Source organism: Oncorhynchus mykiss, chromosome 7, assembly GCF_057628025.1.
Source record: "Oncorhynchus mykiss isolate SJ-2025 chromosome 7, ASM5762802v1, whole genome shotgun sequence".
Classification (NCBI taxonomy): domain Eukaryota; kingdom Metazoa; phylum Chordata; class Actinopteri; order Salmoniformes; family Salmonidae; genus Oncorhynchus; species Oncorhynchus mykiss.
In genome coordinates this window covers 10,082,104-10,101,324 of record NC_143028.1, presented here as the reverse complement: position 1 = coordinate 10,101,324, position 19,221 = coordinate 10,082,104, and the positions used below count along the sequence as shown (strand labels likewise).

Sequence of the window (19,221 nt, the reverse complement as noted above, 5' to 3'; positions counted from 1 at the left end):
CCACTGGGATACTGTGTAAACAGTATGACCTATGCGAACTGTTGGAAGAGGTAAAAAAATATATATAATGGCACTGAGACATGCCCATGAAACGACACATTTTTTAAAAATGTTGTTCGCACTTAAAATAAACTGTTTAGCAGAGGATGGTTTCGATCCATCGACCTTTGGGTTATGGGCCCAGCACGCTCCCGCTGCGCCACTCTGCTTCCATCCACTTCAGAAAAGACTAGAACTCACAATCCATGGCTTAGGAGTCCAGTGTCTTAGGCCACTGGGATACTGTGTAAACAGTATGACCTATACGAACTGTTGGAAGAGGTAAAAAAATATATATAATGGCACTGAGACATGCCCATGAAACGACACATTTTTTAAAAATGTTGTTCGCACTTAAAATAAACTGTTTAGCAGAGGATGGTTTCGATCCATCGACCTCTGGGTTATGGGCCCAGCACGCTCCCGCTGCGCCACTCTGCTTCCATCCACTTCAGAAAAGGCTAGAACTCACAATCCATGGCTTAGGAGTCCAGTGTCTTAGGCCACTGGGATACTGTGTAAACAGTATGACCTATACGAACTGTTGGAAGAGGTAAAAAAATATATATAATGGCACTGAGACATGCCCATGAAACGACACATTTTTTAAAAATGTTGTTCGCACTTAAAATAAACTGTTTAGCAGAGGATGGTTTCGATCCATCGACCTCTGGGTTATGGGCCCAGCACGCTCCCGCTGCGCCACTCTGCTTCCATCCACTTCAGAAAAGACTAGAACTCACAATCCATGGCTTAGGAGTCCAGTGTCTTAGGCCACTGGGATACTGTGTAAACAGTATGACCTATACGAACTGTTGGAAGAGGTAAAAAAATATATATAATGGCACTGAGACATGCCCATGAAACGACACATTTTTTAAAAATGTTGTTCGCACTTAAAATAAACTGTTTAGCAGAGGATGGTTTCGATCCATCGACCTCTGGGTTATGGGCCCAGCACGCTCCCGCTGCGCCACTCTGCTTCCATCCACCCCAGATGGGACTTGAACCCACAATCCCTGGCTTAGGAGGCCAGTGCCTTATCCATTAGGCCACTGGGGCACTGTCTACCTTCTGCAAATAGTATGAACTGATAGAAGCAGTAAAAACAATGTGTACTGGATAGCACTGAGACACGCAAATGAAATTTAGCTTTCTAATTTCTGTTTGCGTTTCATTTTTGAAAATAATCTGTTTAGCAGAGGATGGTTTCGATCCATCGACCTCTGGGTTATGGGCCCAGCACGCTCCCGCTGCGCCACTCTGCTCTCAGCCACTTCAGAAAAGACTAGAACTCACAATCCATGGCTTAGGAGTCCAGTGTCTTAGGCCACTGGGATACTGTGTAAACAGTATGACCTATACGAACTGTTGGAAGAGGTAAAAAAATATATATAATGGCACTGAGACATGCCCATGAAACGACACATTTTTTAAAAATGTTGTTCGCACTTAAAATAAACTGTTTAGCAGAGGATGGTTTCGATCCATCGACCTCTGGGTTATGGGCCCAGCACGCTCCCGCTGGGCCACTCTGCTTCCATCCACTTCAGAAAAGGCTAGAACTCACAGTCCATGGCTTAGGAGTCCAGTGTCTTAGGCCACTGGGATACTGTGTAAACAGTATGACCTATACGAACTGTTGGAAGAGGTAAAAAAATATATATAATGGCACTGAGACATGCCCATGAAACGACACATTTTTTAAAAATGTTGTTCGCACTTAAAATAAACTGTTTAGCAGAGGATGGTTTCGATCCATCGACCTCTGGGTTATGGGCCCAGCACGCTCCCGCTGGGCCACTCTGCTTCCATCCACTTCAGAAAAGGCTAGAACTCACAATCCATGGCTTAGGAGTCCAGTGTCTTAGGCCACTGGGATACTGTGTAAACAGTATGACCTATACGAACTGTTGGAAGAGGTAAAAAAATATATATAATGGCACTGAGACATGCCCATGAAACGACACATTTTTTAAAAATGTTGTTCGCACTTAAAATAAACTGTTTAGCAGAGGATGGTTTCGATCCATCGACCTCTGGGTTATGGGCCCAGCACGCTCCCGCTGCGCCACTCTGCTTCCATCCACTTCAGAAAAGGCTAGAACTCACAATCCATGGCTTAGGAGTCCAGTGTCTTAGGCCACTGGGATACTGTGTAAACAGTATGACCTATACGAACTGTTGGTAGAGGTAAAAAATATATATAATGGCACTGAGACATGCCCATGAAACGACACATTTTTTAAAAATGTTGTTCGCACTTAAAATAAACTGTTTAGCAGAGGATGGTTTCGATCCATCGACCTCTGGGTTATGGGCCCAGCACGCTCCCGCTGCGCCACTCTGCTTCCATCCACTTCAGAAAAGGCTAGAACTCACAATCCATGGCTTAGGAGTCCAGTGTCTTAGGCCACTGGGATACTGTGTAAACAGTATGACCTATACGAACTGTTGGTAGAGGTAAAAAATATATATAATGGCACTGAGACATGCCCATGAAACGACACATTTTTTAAAAATGTTGTTCGCACTTAAAATAAACTGTTTAGCAGAGGATGGTTTCGATCCATCGACCTGTGGGTTATGGGCCCAGCACGCTCCCGCTGCGCCACTCTGCTTCCATCCACTTCAGAAAAGACTAGAACTCACAATCCATGGCTTAGGAGTCCAGTGTCTTAGGCCACTGGGATACTGTGTAAACAGTATGACCTATACGAACTGTTGGAAGAGGTAAAAAAATATATATAATGGCACTGAGACATGCCCATGAAACGACACATTTTTTAAAAATGTTGTTCGCACTTAAAATAAACTGTTTAGCAGAGGATGGTTTCGATCCATCGACCTCTGGGTTATGGGCCCAGCACGCTCCCGCTGCGCCACTCTGCTTCCATCCACTTCAGAAAAGACTAGAACTCACAATCCATGGCTTAGGAGTCCAGTGTCTTAGGCCACTGGGATACTGTGTAAACAGTATGACCTATACGAACTGTTGGAAGAGGTAAAAAAATATATATAATGGCACTGAGACATGCCCATGAAACGACACATTTTTTTAAAATGTTGTTCGCACTTAAAATAAACTGTTTAGCAGAGGATGGTTTCGATCCATCGACCTCTGGGTTATGGGCCCAGCACGCTCCCGCTGCGCCACTCTGCTTCCATCCACTTCAGAAAAGGCTAGAACTCACAATCCATGGCTTAGGAGTCCAGTGTCTTAGGCCACTGGGATACTGTGTAAACAGTATGACCTATGCGAACTGTTGGAAGAGGTAAAAAAATATATATAATGGCACTGAGACATGCCCATGAAACGACACATTTTTTAAAAATGTTGTTCGCACTTAAAATAAACTGTTTAGCAGAGGATGGTTTCGATCCATCGACCTTTGGGTTATGGGCCCAGCACGCTCCCGCTGCGCCACTCTGCTTCCATCCACTTCAGAAAAGACTAGAACTCACAATCCATGGCTTAGGAGTCCAGTGTCTTAGGCCACTGGGATACTGTGTAAACAGTATGACCTATACGAACTGTTGGAAGAGGTAAAAAAATATATATAATGGCACTGAGACATGCCCATGAAACGACACATTTTTTAAAAATGTTGTTCGCACTTAAAATAAACTGTTTAGCAGAGGATGGTTTCGATCCATCGACCTCTGGGTTATGGGCCCAGCACGCTCCCGCTGCGCCACTCTGCTTCCATCCACTTCAGAAAAGGCTAGAACTCACAATCCATGGCTTAGGAGTCCAGTGTCTTAGGCCACTGGGATACTGTGTAAACAGTATGACCTATACGAACTGTTGGAAGAGGTAAAAAAATATATATAATGGCACTGAGACATGCCCATGAAACGACACATTTTTTAAAAATGTTGTTCGCACTTAAAATAAACTGTTTAGCAGAGGATGGTTTCGATCCATCGACCTCTGGGTTATGGGCCCAGCACGCTCCCGCTGCGCCACTCTGCTTCCATCCACTTCAGAAAAGACTAGAACTCACAATCCATGGCTTAGGAGTCCAGTGTCTTAGGCCACTGGGATACTGTGTAAACAGTATGACCTATACGAACTGTTGGAAGAGGTAAAAAAATATATATAATGGCACTGAGACATGCCCATGAAACGACACATTTTTTAAAAATGTTGTTCGCACTTAAAATAAACTGTTTAGCAGAGGATGGTTTCGATCCATCGACCTCTGGGTTATGGGCCCAGCACGCTCCCGCTGCGCCACTCTGCTTCCATCCACCCCAGATGGGACTTGAACCCACAATCCCTGGCTTAGGAGGCCAGTGCCTTATCCATTAGGCCACTGGGGCACTGTCTACCTTCTGCAAATAGTATGAACTGATAGAAGCAGTAAAAACAATGTGTACTGGATAGCACTGAGACACGCAAATGAAATTTAGCTTTCTAATTTCTGTTTGCGTTTCATTTTTGAAAATAATCTGTTTAGCAGAGGATGGTTTCGATCCATCGACCTCTGGGTTATGGGCCCAGCACGCTCCCGCTGCGCCACTCTGCTCTCAGCCACTTCAGAAAAGACTAGAACTCACAATCCATGGCTTAGGAGTCCAGTGTCTTAGGCCACTGGGATACTGTGTAAACAGTATGACCTATACGAACTGTTGGAAGAGGTAAAAAAATATATATAATGGCACTGAGACATGCCCATGAAACGACACATTTTTTAAAAATGTTGTTCGCACTTAAAATAAACTGTTTAGCAGAGGATGGTTTCGATCCATCGACCTCTGGGTTATGGGCCCAGCACGCTCCCGCTGGGCCACTCTGCTTCCATCCACTTCAGAAAAGGCTAGAACTCACAGTCCATGGCTTAGGAGTCCAGTGTCTTAGGCCACTGGGATACTGTGTAAACAGTATGACCTATACGAACTGTTGGAAGAGGTAAAAAAATATATATAATGGCACTGAGACATGCCCATGAAACGACACATTTTTTAAAAATGTTGTTCGCACTTAAAATAAACTGTTTAGCAGAGGATGGTTTCGATCCATCGACCTCTGGGTTATGGGCCCAGCACGCTCCCGCTGGGCCACTCTGCTTCCATCCACTTCAGAAAAGGCTAGAACTCACAATCCATGGCTTAGGAGTCCAGTGTCTTAGGCCACTGGGATACTGTGTAAACAGTATGACCTATACGAACTGTTGGAAGAGGTAAAAAAATATATATAATGGCACTGAGACATGCCCATGAAACGACACATTTTTTAAAAATGTTGTTCGCACTTAAAATAAACTGTTTAGCAGAGGATGGTTTCGATCCATCGACCTCTGGGTTATGGGCCCAGCACGCTCCCGCTGCGCCACTCTGCTTCCATCCACTTCAGAAAAGGCTAGAACTCACAATCCATGGCTTAGGAGTCCAGTGTCTTAGGCCACTGGGATACTGTGTAAACAGTATGACCTATACGAACTGTTGGTAGAGGTAAAAAATATATATAATGGCACTGAGACATGCCCATGAAACGACACATTTTTTAAAAATGTTGTTCGCACTTAAAATAAACTGTTTAGCAGAGGATGGTTTCGATCCATCGACCTGTGGGTTATGGGCCCAGCACGCTCCCGCTGCGCCACTCTGCTTCCATCCACTTCAGAAAAGACTAGAACTCACAATCCATGGCTTAGGAGTCCAGTGTCTTAGGCCACTGGGATACTGTGTAAACAGTATGACCTATACGAACTGTTGGAAGAGGTAAAAAAATATATATAATGGCACTGAGACATGCCCATGAAACGACACATTTTTTAAAAATGTTGTTCGCACTTAAAATAAACTGTTTAGCAGAGGATGGTTTCGATCCATCGACCTCTGGGTTATGGGCCCAGCACGCTCCCGCTGCGCCACTCTGCTTCCATCCACTTCAGAAAAGACTAGAACTCACAATCCATGGCTTAGGAGTCCAGTGTCTTAGGCCACTGGGATACTGTGTAAACAGTATGACCTATACGAACTGTTGGAAGAGGTAAAAAAATATATATAATGGCACTGAGACATGCCCATGAAACGACACATTTTTTAAAAATGTTGTTCGCACTTAAAATAAACTGTTTAGCAGAGGATGGTTTCGATCCATCGACCTCTGGGTTATGGGCCCAGCACGCTCCCGCTGCGCCACTCTGCTTCCATCCACCCCAGATGGGACTTGAACCCACAATCCCTGGCTTAGGAGGCCAGTGCCTTATCCATTAGGCCACTGGGGCACTGTCTACCTTTTGCAAATAGTATGAACTGATAGAAGCAGTAAAAACAATGTGTACTGGATAGCACTGAGACACGCAAATGAAATTTAGCTTTCTAATTTCTGTTTGCGTTTCATTTTTGAAAATAATCTGTTTAGCAGAGGATGGTTTCGATCCATCGACCTCTGGGTTATGGGCCCAGCACGCTCCCGCTGCGCCACTCTGCTCTCAGCCACTTCAGAAAAGACTAGAACTCACAATCCATGGCTTAGGAGTCCAGTGTCTTAGGCCACTGGGATACTGTGTAAACAGTATGACCTATACGAACTGTTGGAAGAGGTAAAAAAATATATATAATGGCACTGAGACATGCCCATGAAACGACACATTTTTTAAAAATGTTGTTCGCACTTAAAATAAACTGTTTAGCAGAGGATGGTTTCGATCCATCGACCTCTGGGTTATGGGCCCAGCACGCTCCCGCTGGGCCACTCTGCTTCCATCCACTTCAGAAAAGGCTAGAACTCACAGTCCATGGCTTAGGAGTCCAGTGTCTTAGGCCACTGGGATACTGTGTAAACAGTATGACCTATACGAACTGTTGGAAGAGGTAAAAAAATATATATAATGGCACTGAGACATGCCCATGAAACGACACATTTTTTTAAAATGTTGTTCGCACTTAAAATAAACTGTTTAGCAGAGGATGGTTTCGATCCATCGACCTCTGGGTTATGGGCCCAGCACGCTCCCGCTGCGCCACTCTGCTTCCATCCACTTCAGAAAAGGCTAGAACTCACAATCCATGGCTTAGGAGTCCAGTGTCTTAGGCCACTGGGATACTGTGTAAACAGTATGACCTATGCGAACTGTTGGAAGAGGTAAAAAAATATATATAATGGCACTGAGACATGCCCATGAAACGACACATTTTTTAAAAATGTTGTTCGCACTTAAAATAAACTGTTTAGCAGAGGATGGTTTCGATCCATCGACCTCTGGGTTATGGGCCCAGCACGCTCCCGCTGCGCCACTCTGCTTCCATCCACCCCAGATGGGACTTGAATCCCTGGCTTAGGAGGCCAGTGCCTTATCCATTAGGCCACTGGGGCACTGTCTACCTTCTGCAAATAGTATGAACTGATAGAAGCAGTAAAAACAATGTGTACTGGATAGCACTGAGACACGCAAATGAAATTTAGCTTTCTAATTTCTGTTTGCGTTTCATTTTTGAAAATAATCTGTTTAGCAGAGGATGGTTTCGATCCATCGACCTCTGGGTTATGGGCCCAGCACGCTCCCGCTGCGCCACTCTGCTCTCAGCCACTTCAGAAAAGACTAGAACTCACAATCCATGGCTTAGGAGTCCAGTGTCTTAGGCCACTGGGATACTGTGTAAACAGTATGACCTATACGAACTGTTGGAAGAGGTAAAAAAATATATATAATGGCACTGAGACATGCCCATGAAACGACACATTTTTTAAAAATGTTGTTCGCACTTAAAATAAACTGTTTAGCAGAGGATGGTTTCGATCCATCGACCTCTGGGTTATGGGCCCAGCACGCTCCCGCTGGGCCACTCTGCTTCCATCCACTTCAGAAAAGGCTAGAACTCACAATCCATGGCTTAGGAGTCCAGTGTCTTAGGCCACTGGGATACTGTGTAAACAGTATGACCTATACGAACTGTTGGAAGAGGTAAAAAAATATATATAATGGCACTGAGACATGCCCATGAAACGACACATTTTTTAAAAATGTTGTTCGCACTTAAAATAAACTGTTTAGCAGAGGATGGTTTCGATCCATCGACCTCTGGGTTATGGGCCCAGCACGCTCCCGCTGCGCCACTCTGCTTCCATCCACTTCAGAAAAGGCTAGAACTCACAATCCATGGCTTAGGAGTCCAGTGTCTTAGGCCACTGGGATACTGTGTAAACAGTATGACCTATACGAACTGTTGGTAGAGGTAAAAAATATATATAATGGCACTGAGACATGCCCATGAAACGACACATTTTTTAAAAATGTTGTTCGCACTTAAAATAAACTGTTTAGCAGAGGATGGTTTCGATCCATCGACCTGTGGGTTATGGGCCCAGCACGCTCCCGCTGCGCCACTCTGCTTCCATCCACTTCAGAAAAGACTAGAACTCACAATCCATGGCTTAGGAGTCCAGTGTCTTAGGCCACTGGGATACTGTGTAAACAGTATGACCTATACGAACTGTTGGAAGAGGTAAAAAAATATATATAATGGCACTGAGACATGCCCATGAAACGACACATTTTTTAAAAATGTTGTTCGCACTTAAAATAAACTGTTTAGCAGAGGATGGTTTCGATCCATCGACCTCTGGGTTATGGGCCCAGCACGCTCCCGCTGCGCCACTCTGCTTCCATCCACTTCAGAAAAGACTAGAACTCACAATCCATGGCTTAGGAGTCCAGTGTCTTAGGCCACTGGGATACTGTGTAAACAGTATGACCTATACGAACTGTTGGTAGAGGTAAAAAATATATATAATGGCACTGAGACATGCCCATGAAACGACACATTTTTTTAAAATGTTGTTCGCACTTAAAATAAACTGTTTAGCAGAGGATGGTTTCGATCCATCGACCTCTGGGTTATGGGCCCAGCACGCTCCCGCTGCGCCACTCTGCTTCCATCCACTTCAGAAAAGGCTAGAACTCACAATCCATGGCTTAGGAGTCCAGTGTCTTAGGCCACTGGGATACTGTGTAAACAGTATGACCTATGCGAACTGTTGGAAGAGGTAAAAAAATATATATAATGGCACTGAGACATGCCCATGAAACGACACATTTTTTAAAAATGTTGTTCGCACTTAAAATAAACTGTTTAGCAGAGGATGGTTTCGATCCATCGACCTCTGGGTTATGGGCCCAGCACGCTCCCGCTGCGCCACTCTGCTTCCATCCACCCCAGATGGGACTTGAATCCCTGGCTTAGGAGGCCAGTGCCTTATCCATTAGGCCACTGGGGCACTGTCTACCTTCTGCAAATAGTATGAACTGATAGAAGCAGTAAAAACAATGTGTACTGGATAGCACTGAGACACGCAAATGAAATTTAGCTTTCTAATTTCTGTTTGCGTTTCATTTTTGAAAATAATCTGTTTAGCAGAGGATGGTTTCGATCCATCGACCTCTGGGTTATGGGCCCAGCACGCTCCCGCTGCGCCACTCTGCTCTCAGCCACTTCAGAAAAGACTAGAACTCACAATCCATGGCTTAGGAGTCCAGTGTCTTAGGCCACTGGGATACTGTGTAAACAGTATGACCTATACGAACTGTTGGAAGAGGTAAAAAAATATATATAATGGCACTGAGACATGCCCATGAAACGACACATTTTTTAAAAATGTTGTTCGCACTTAAAATAAACTGTTTAGCAGAGGATGGTTTCGATCCATCGACCTCTGGGTTATGGGCCCAGCACGCTCCCGCTGGGCCACTCTGCTTCCATCCACTTCAGAAAAGGCTAGAACTCACAATCCATGGCTTAGGAGTCCAGTGTCTTAGGCCACTGGGATACTGTGTAAACAGTATGACCTATACGAACTGTTGGAAGAGGTAAAAAAATATATATAATGGCACTGAGACATGCCCATGAAACGACACATTTTTTAAAAATGTTGTTCGCACTTAAAATAAACTGTTTAGCAGAGGATGGTTTCGATCCATCGACCTCTGGGTTATGGGCCCAGCACGCTCCCGCTGCGCCACTCTGCTTCCATCCACTTCAGAAAAGGCTAGAACTCACAATCCATGGCTTAGGAGTCCAGTGTCTTAGGCCACTGGGATACTGTGTAAACAGTATGACCTATACGAACTGTTGGTAGAGGTAAAAAATATATATAATGGCACTGAGACATGCCCATGAAACGACACATTTTTTAAAAATGTTGTTCGCACTTAAAATAAACTGTTTAGCAGAGGATGGTTTCGATCCATCGACCTCTGGGTTATGGGCCCAGCACGCTCCCGCTGCGCCACTCTGCTTCCATCCACTTCAGAAAAGACTAGAACTCACAATCCATGGCTTAGGAGTCCAGTGTCTTAGGCCACTGGGATACTGTGTAAACAGTATGACCTATACGAACTGTTGGAAGAGGTAAAAAAATATATATAATGGCACTGAGACATGCCCATGAAACGACACATTTTTTAAAAATGTTGTTCGCACTTAAAATAAACTGTTTAGCAGAGGATGGTTTCGATCCATCGACCTCTGGGTTATGGGCCCAGCACGCTCCCGCTGCGCCACTCTGCTTCCATCCACCCCAGATGGGACTTGAACCCACAATCCCTGGCTTAGGAGGCCAGTGCCTTATCCATTAGGCCACTGGGGCACTGTCTACCTTTTGCAAATAGTATGAACTGATAGAAGCAGTAAAAACAATGTGTACTGGATAGCACTGAGACACGCAAATGAAATTTAGCTTTCTAATTTCTGTTTGCGTTTCATTTTTGAAAATAATCTGTTTAGCAGAGGATGGTTTCGATCCATCGACCTCTGGGTTATGGGCCCAGCACGCTCCCGCTGCGCCACTCTGCTCTCAGCCACTTCAGAAAAGACTAGAACTCACAATCCATGGCTTAGGAGTCCAGTGTCTTAGGCCACTGGGATACTGTGTAAACAGTATGACCTATACGAACTGTTGGAAGAGGTAAAAAAATATATATAATGGCACTGAGACATGCCCATGAAACGACACATTTTTTAAAAATGTTGTTCGCACTTAAAATAAACTGTTTAGCAGAGGATGGTTTCGATCCATCGACCTCTGGGTTATGGGCCCAGCACGCTCCCGCTGGGCCACTCTGCTTCCATCCACTTCAGAAAAGGCTAGAACTCACAGTCCATGGCTTAGGAGTCCAGTGTCTTAGGCCACTGGGATACTGTGTAAACAGTATGACCTATACGAACTGTTGGAAGAGGTAAAAAAATATATATAATGGCACTGAGACATGCCCATGAAACGACACATTTTTTTAAAATGTTGTTCGCACTTAAAATAAACTGTTTAGCAGAGGATGGTTTCGATCCATCGACCTCTGGGTTATGGGCCCAGCACGCTCCCGCTGCGCCACTCTGCTTCCATCCACTTCAGAAAAGGCTAGAACTCACAATCCATGGCTTAGGAGTCCAGTGTCTTAGGCCACTGGGATACTGTGTAAACAGTATGACCTATGCGAACTGTTGGAAGAGGTAAAAAAATATATATAATGGCACTGAGACATGCCCATGAAACGACACATTTTTTAAAAATGTTGTTCGCACTTAAAATAAACTGTTTAGCAGAGGATGGTTTCGATCCATCGACCTCTGGGTTATGGGCCCAGCACGCTCCCGCTGCGCCACTCTGCTTCCATCCACCCCAGATGGGACTTGAACCCACAATCCCTGGCTTAGGAGTCCAGTGTCTTAGGCCACTGGGATACTGTGTAAACAGTATGACCTATACGAACTGTTGGAAGAGGTAAAAAAATATATATAATGGCACTGAGACATGCCCATGAAACGACACATTTTTTTAAAATGTTGTTCGCACTTAAAATAAACTGTTTAGCAGAGGATGGTTTCGATCCATCGACCTCTGGGTTATGGGCCCAGCACGCTCCCGCTGCGCCACTCTGCTTCCATCCACTTCAGAAAAGGCTAGAACTCACAATCCATGGCTTAGGAGTCCAGTGTCTTAGGCCACTGGGATACTGTGTAAACAGTATGACCTATGCGAACTGTTGGAAGAGGTAAAAAAATATATATAATGGCACTGAGACATGCCCATGAAACGACACATTTTTTAAAAATGTTGTTCGCACTTAAAATAAACTGTTTAGCAGAGGATGGTTTCGATCCATCGACCTCTGGGTTATGGGCCCAGCACGCTCCCGCTGCGCCACTCTGCTTCCATCCACTTCAGAAAAGACTAGAACTCACAATCCATGGCTTAGGAGTCCAGTGTCTTAGGCCACTGGGATACTGTGTAAACAGTATGACCTATACGAACTGTTGGAAGAGGTAAAAAAATATATATAATGGCACTGAGACATGCCCATGAAACGACACATTTTTTAAAAATGTTGTTCGCACTTAAAATAAACTGTTTAGCAGAGGATGGTTTCGATCCATCGACCTCTGGGTTATGGGCCCAGCACGCTCCCGCTGCGCCACTCTGCTTCCATCCACCCCAGATGGGACTTGAACCCACAATCCCTGGCTTAGGAGGCCAGTGCCTTATCCATTAGGCCACTGGGGCACTGTCTACCTTTTGCAAATAGTATGAACTGATAGAAGCAGTAAAAACAATGTGTACTGGATAGCACTGAGACACGCAAATGAAATTTAGCTTTCTAATTTCTGTTTGCGTTTCATTTTTGAAAATAATCTGTTTAGCAGAGGATGGTTTCGATCCATCGACCTCTGGGTTATGGGCCCAGCACGCTCCCGCTGCGCCACTCTGCTCTCAGCCACTTCAGAAAAGACTAGAACTCACAATCCATGGCTTAGGAGTCCAGTGTCTTAGGCCACTGGGATACTGTGTAAACAGTATGACCTATACGAACTGTTGGAAGAGGTAAAAAAATATATATAATGGCACTGAGACATGCCCATGAAACGACACATTTTTTAAAAATGTTGTTCGCACTTAAAATAAACTGTTTAGCAGAGGATGGTTTCGATCCATCGACCTCTGGGTTATGGGCCCAGCACGCTCCCGCTGGGCCACTCTGCTTCCATCCACTTCAGAAAAGGCTAGAACTCACAGTCCATGGCTTAGGAGTCCAGTGTCTTAGGCCACTGGGATACTGTGTAAACAGTATGACCTATACGAACTGTTGGAAGAGGTAAAAAAATTAATATAATGGCACTGAGACATGCCCATGAAACGACACATTTTTTTAAAATGTTGTTCGCACTTAAAATAAACTGTTTAGCAGAGGATGGTTTCGATCCATCGACCTCTGGGTTATGGGCCCAGCACGCTCCCGCTGCGCCACTCTGCTTCCATCCACTTCAGAAAAGGCTAGAACTCACAATCCATGGCTTAGGAGTCCAGTGTCTTAGGCCACTGGGATACTGTGTAAACAGTATGACCTATGCGAACTGTTGGAAGAGGTAAAAAAATATATATAATGGCACTGAGACATGCCCATGAAACGACACATTTTTTAAAAATGTTGTTCGCACTTAAAATAAACTGTTTAGCAGAGGATGGTTTCGATCCATCGACCTCTGGGTTATGGGCCCAGCACGCTCCCGCTGCGCCACTCTGCTTCCATCCACCCCAGATGGGACTTGAACCCACAATCCCTGGCTTAGGAGGCCAGTGCCTTATCCATTAGGCCACTGGGGCACTGTCTACCTTTTGCAAATAGTATGAACTGATAGAAGCAGTAAAAACTACGTGTACTGGATAGCACTGAGACACGCAAATGAAATTTAGCTTTCTAATTTCTGTTTGCGTTTCATTTTTGAAAATAATCTGTTTAGCAGAGGATGGTTTCGATCCATCGACCTCTGGGTTATGGGCCCAGCACGCTCCCGCTGCGCCACTCTGCTCTCAGCCACTTCAGAAAAGACTAGAACTCACAATCCATGGCTTAGGAGTCCAGTGTCTTAGGCCACTGGGATACTGTGTAAACAGTATGACCTATACGAACTGTTGGAAGAGGTAAAAAAATATATATAATGGCACTGAGACATGCCCATGAAACGACACATTTTTTAAAAATGTTGTTCGCACTTAAAATAAACTGTTTAGCAGAGGATGGTTTCGATCCATCGACCTCTGGGTTATGGGCCCAGCACGCTCCCGCTGCGCCACTCTGCTCTCAGCCACTTCAGAAAAGACTAGAACTCACAATCCATGGCTTAGGAGTCCAGTGTCTTAGGCCACTGGGATACTGTGTAAACAGTATGACCTATACGAACTGTTGGAAGAGGTAAAAAAATATATATAATGGCACTGAGACATGCCCATGAAACGACACATTTTTTAAAAATGTTGTTCGCACTTAAAATAAACTGTTTAGCAGAGGATGGTTTCGATCCATCGACCTCTGGGTTATGGGCCCAGCACGCTCCCGCTGCGCCACTCTGCTTCCATCCACTTCAGAAAAGGCTAGAACTCACAATCCATGGCTTAGGAGTCCAGTGTCTTAGGCCACTGGGATACTGTGTAAACAGTATGACCTATACGAACTGTTGGTAGAGGTAAAAAATATATATAATGGCACTGAGACATGCCCATGAAACGACACATTTTTTAAAAATGTTGTTCGCACTTAAAATAAACTGTTTAGCAGAGGATGGTTTCGATCCATCGACCTCTGGGTTATGGGCCCAGCACGCTCCCGCTGCGCCACTCTGCTTCCATCCACTTCAGAAAAGACTAGAACTCACAATCCATGGCTTAGGAGTCCAGTGTCTTAGGCCACTGGGATACTGTGTAAACAGTATGACCTATACGAACTGTTGGAAGAGGTAAAAAAATATATATAATGGCACTGAGACATGCCCATGAAACGACACATTTTTTAAAAATGTTGTTCGCACTTAAAATAAACTGTTTAGCAGAGGATGGTTTCGATCCATCGACCTCTGGGTTATGGGCCCAGCACGCTCCCGCTGCGCCACTCTGCTTCCATCCACCCCAGATGGGACTTGAACCCACAATCCCTGGCTTAGGAGGCCAGTGCCTTATCCATTAGGCCACTGGGGCACTGTCTACCTTTTGCAAATAGTATGAACTGATAGAAGCAGTAAAAACAATGTGTACTGGATAGCACTGAGACACGCAAATGAAATTTAGCTTTCTAATTTCTGTTTGCGTTTCATTTTTGAAAATAATCTGTTTAGCAGAGGATGGTTTCGATCCATCGACCTCTGGGTTATGGGCCCAGCACGCTCCCGCTGCGCCACTCTGCTCTCAGCCACTTCAGAAAAGACTAGAACTCACAATCCATGGCTTAGGTGTCCAGTGTCTTAGGCCACTGGGATACTGTGTAAACAGTATGACCTATACGAACTGTTGGAAGAGGTAAAAAAATATATATAATGGCACTGAGACATGCCCATGAAACGACACATTTTTTAAAAATGTTGTTCGCACTTAAAATAAACTGTTTAGCAGAGGATGGTTTCGATCCATCGACCTCTGGGTTATGGGCCCAGCACGCTCCCGCTGGGCCACTCTGCTTCCATCCACTTCAGAAAAGGCTAGAACTCACAGTCCATGGCTTAGGAGTCCAGTGTCTTAGGCCACTGGGATACTGTGTAAACAGTATGACCTATACGAACTGTTGGAAGAGGTAAAAAAATATATATAATGGCACTGAGACATGCCCATGAAACGACACATTTTTTTAAAATGTTGTTCGCACTTAAAATAAACTTTTTAGCCGAGGATGGTTTCGATCCATCGACCTCTGGGTTATGGGCCCAGCACGCTCCCGCTGCGCCACTCTGCTTCCATCCACTTCAGAAAAGGCTAGAACTCACAATCCATGGCTTAGGAGTCCAGTGTCTTAGGCCACTGGGATACTGTGTAAACAGTATGACCTATGCGAACTGTTGGAAGAGGTAAAAAAATATATATAATGGCACTGAGACATGCCCATGAAACGACAAATTTTTTAAAAATGTTGTTCGCACTTAAAATAAACTGATAGAAGCAGTAAAAACAATGTGTACTGGATAGCACTGAGACACGCAAATGAAATTTAGCTTTCTAATTTCTGTTTGCGTTTCATTTTTGAAAATAATCTGTTTAGCAGAGGATGGTTTCGATCCATCGACCTCTGGGTTATGGGCCCAGCACGCTCCCGCTGCGCCACTCTGCTTCCATCCACCCCAGATGGGACTTGAACACACTGGCTTAGGAGGCCAGTGCCTTATCCATTAGGCCACTGGGGCACTGTCTACCTTTTGCAAATAGTATGAACTGATAGAAGCAGTAAAAACAATGTGTACTGGATAGCACTGAGACACGCAAATGAAATTTAGCTTTCTAATTTCTGTTTGCGTTTCATTTTTGAAAATAATCTGTTTAGCAGAGGATGGTTTCGATCCATCGACCTCTGGGTTATGGGCCCAGCACGCTCCCGCTGCGCCACTCTGCTCTCAGCCACTTCAGAAAAGACTAGAACTCACAATCCATGGCTTAGGAGTCCAGTGTCTTAGGCCACTGGGATACTGTGTAAACAGTATGACCTATACGAACTGTTGGAAGAGGTAAAAAAATATATATAATGGCACTGAGACATGCCCATGAAACGACACATTTTTTAAAAATGTTGTTCGCACTTAAAATAAACTGTTTAGCAGAGGATGGTTTCGATCCATCGACCTTTGGGTTATGGGCCCAGCACGCTCCCGCTGCGCCACTCTGCTTCCATCCACTTCAGAAAAGGCTAGAACTCACAATCCATGGCTTAGGAGTCCAGTGTCTTAGGCCACTGGGATACTGTGTAAACAGTATGACCTATACGAACTGTTGGAAGAGGTAAAAAAATATATATAATGGCACTGAGACATGCCCATGAAACGACACATTTTTTAAAAATGTTGTTCGCACTTAAAATAAACTGTTTAGCAGAGGATGGTTTCGATCCATCGACCTCTGGGTTATGGGCCCAGCACGCTCCCGCTGCGCCACTCTGCTTCCATCCACTTCAGAAAAGACTAGAACTCACAATCCATGGCTTAGGAGTCCAGTGTCTTAGGCCACTGGGATACTGTGTAAACAGTATGACCTATACGAACTGTTGGAAGAGGTAAAAAAATATATATAATGGCACTGAGACATGCCCATGAAACGACACATTTTTTAAAAATGTTGTTCGCACTTAAAATAAACTGTTTAGCAGAGGATGGTTTCGATCCATCGACCTCTGGGTTATGGGCCCAGCACGCTCCCGCTGCGCCACTCTGCTTCCATCCACTTCAGAAAAGACTAGAACTCACAATCCATGGCTTAGGAGTCCAGTGTCTTAGGCCACTGGGATACTGTGTAAACAGTATGACCTATACGAACTGTTGGAAGAGGTAAAAAAATATATATAATGGCACTGAGACATGCCCATGAAACGACACATTTTTTAAAAATGTTGTTCGCACTTAAAATAAACTGTTTAGCAGAGGATGGTTTCGATCCATCGACCTCTGGGTTATGGGCCCAGCACGCTCCCGCTGCGCCACTCTGCTCTCAGCCACTTCAGAAAAGACTAGAACTCACAATCCATGGCTTAGGAGTCCAGTGTCTTAGGCCACTGGGATACTGTGTAAACAGTATGACCTATACGAACTGTTGGAAGAGGTAAAAAAATATATATAATGGCACTGAGACATGCCCATGAAACGACACATTTTTTAAAAATGTTGTTCGCACTTAAAATAAACTGTTTAGCAGAGGATGGTTTCGATCCATCGACCTCTGGGTTATGGGCCCAGCACGCTCCCGCTGCGCCACTCTGCTTCCATCCACCCCAGATGGGACTTGAACCCACAATCCCTGGCTTAGGAGGCCAGTGCCTTATCCATTAGGCCACTGGGGCACTGTCTACCTTTTGCAAATAGTATGAACTGATAGAAGCAGTAAAAACAATGTGTACTGGATAGCACTGAGACACGCAAATGAAATTTAGCTTTCTAATTTCTGTTTGCGTTTCATTTTTGAAAATAATCTGTTTAGCAGAGGATGGTTTCGATCCATCGACCTCTGGGTTATGGGCCCAGCACGCTCCCGCTGCGCCACTCTGCTCTCAGCCACTTCAGAAAAGACTAGAACTCACAATCCATGGCTTAGGTGTCCAGTGTCTTAGGCCACTGGGATACTGTGTAAACAGTATGACCTATACGAACTGTTGGAAGAGGTAAAAAAATATATATAATGGCACTGAGACATGCCCATGAAACGACACATTTTTTAAAAATGTTGTTCGCACTTAAAATAAACTGTTTAGCAGAGGATGGTTTCGATCCATCGACCTCTGGGTTATGGGCCCAGCACGCTCCCGCTGGGCCACTCTGCTTCCATCCACTTCAGAAAAGGCTAGAACTCACAGTCCATGGCTTAGGAGTCCAGTGTCTTAGGCCACTGGGATACTGTGTAAACAGTATGACCTATACGAACTGTTGGAAGAGGTAAAAAAATATATATAATGGCACTGAGACATGCCCATGAAACGACACATTTTTTTAAAATGTTGTTCGCACTTAAAATAAACTTTTTAGCCGAGGATGGTTTCGATCCATCGACCTCTGGGTTATGGGCCCAGCACGCTCCCGCTGCGCCACTCTGCTTCCATCCACTTCAGAAAAGGCTAGAACTCACAATCCATGGCTTAGGAGTCCAGTGTCTTAGGCCACTGGGATACTGTGTAAACAGTATGACCTATGCGAACTGTTGGAAGAGGTAAAAAAATATATATAATGGCACTGAGACATGCCCATGAAACGACACATTTTTTAAAAATGTTGTTCGCACTTAAAATAAACTGATAGAAGCAGTAAAAACAATGTGTACTGGATAGCACTGAGACACGCAAATGAAATTTAGCTTTCTAATTTCTGTTTGCGTTTCATTTTTGAAAATAATCTGTTTAGCAGAGGATGGTTTCGATCCATCGACCTCTGGGTTATGGGCCCAGCACGCTCCCGCTGCGCCACTCTGCTTCCATCCACCCCAGATGGGACTTGAACACACTGGCTTAGGAGGCCAGTGCCTTATCCATTAGGCCACTGGGGCACTGTCTACCTTTTGCAAATAGTATGAACTGATAGAAGCAGTAAAAACAATGTGTACTGGATAGCACTGAGACACGCAAATGAAATTTAGCTTTCTAATTTCTGTTTGCGTTTCATTTTTGAAAATAATCTGTTTAGCAGAGGATGGTTTCGATCCATCGACCTCTGGGTTATGGGCCCAGC

At 44.6% G+C, this 19,221-nt stretch overlaps 8 non-coding genes across 8 annotated transcripts; all 8 read right to left on the bottom strand.

The window, feature by feature from the left end:
* Positions 1 to 1,028: 1,028 nt before the first annotated feature.
* trnar-ccu (transfer RNA arginine (anticodon CCU)) lies at positions 1,029 to 1,101 on the bottom strand. The gene has a single exon. It is a non-coding gene; the product is annotated as a tRNA-Arg (tRNA).
* Positions 1,102 to 4,292: 3,191 nt separating this feature from the next.
* trnar-ccu (transfer RNA arginine (anticodon CCU)) lies at positions 4,293 to 4,365 on the bottom strand. Its single transcript has one exon. It is a non-coding gene; the product is annotated as a tRNA-Arg (tRNA).
* A 1,837-nt stretch (positions 4,366 to 6,202) lies between these two features.
* On the bottom strand, positions 6,203 to 6,275 carry trnar-ccu (transfer RNA arginine (anticodon CCU)). Its single transcript has one exon. It is a non-coding gene; the product is annotated as a tRNA-Arg (tRNA).
* A 4,288-nt stretch (positions 6,276 to 10,563) lies between these two features.
* On the bottom strand, positions 10,564 to 10,636 carry trnar-ccu (transfer RNA arginine (anticodon CCU)). Its single transcript has one exon. It is a non-coding gene; the product is annotated as a tRNA-Arg (tRNA).
* A 1,838-nt stretch (positions 10,637 to 12,474) lies between these two features.
* Positions 12,475 to 12,547, bottom strand: trnar-ccu (transfer RNA arginine (anticodon CCU)). The gene has a single exon. It is a non-coding gene; the product is annotated as a tRNA-Arg (tRNA).
* Positions 12,548 to 13,572: 1,025 nt separating this feature from the next.
* trnar-ccu (transfer RNA arginine (anticodon CCU)) lies at positions 13,573 to 13,645 on the bottom strand. The gene has a single exon. It is a non-coding gene; the product is annotated as a tRNA-Arg (tRNA).
* Positions 13,646 to 14,940: 1,295 nt separating this feature from the next.
* Positions 14,941 to 15,013, bottom strand: trnar-ccu (transfer RNA arginine (anticodon CCU)). Its single transcript has one exon. It is a non-coding gene; the product is annotated as a tRNA-Arg (tRNA).
* Positions 15,014 to 17,773: 2,760 nt separating this feature from the next.
* trnar-ccu (transfer RNA arginine (anticodon CCU)) lies at positions 17,774 to 17,846 on the bottom strand. Its single transcript has one exon. It is a non-coding gene; the product is annotated as a tRNA-Arg (tRNA).
* Positions 17,847 to 19,221: the final 1,375 nt, after the last annotated feature.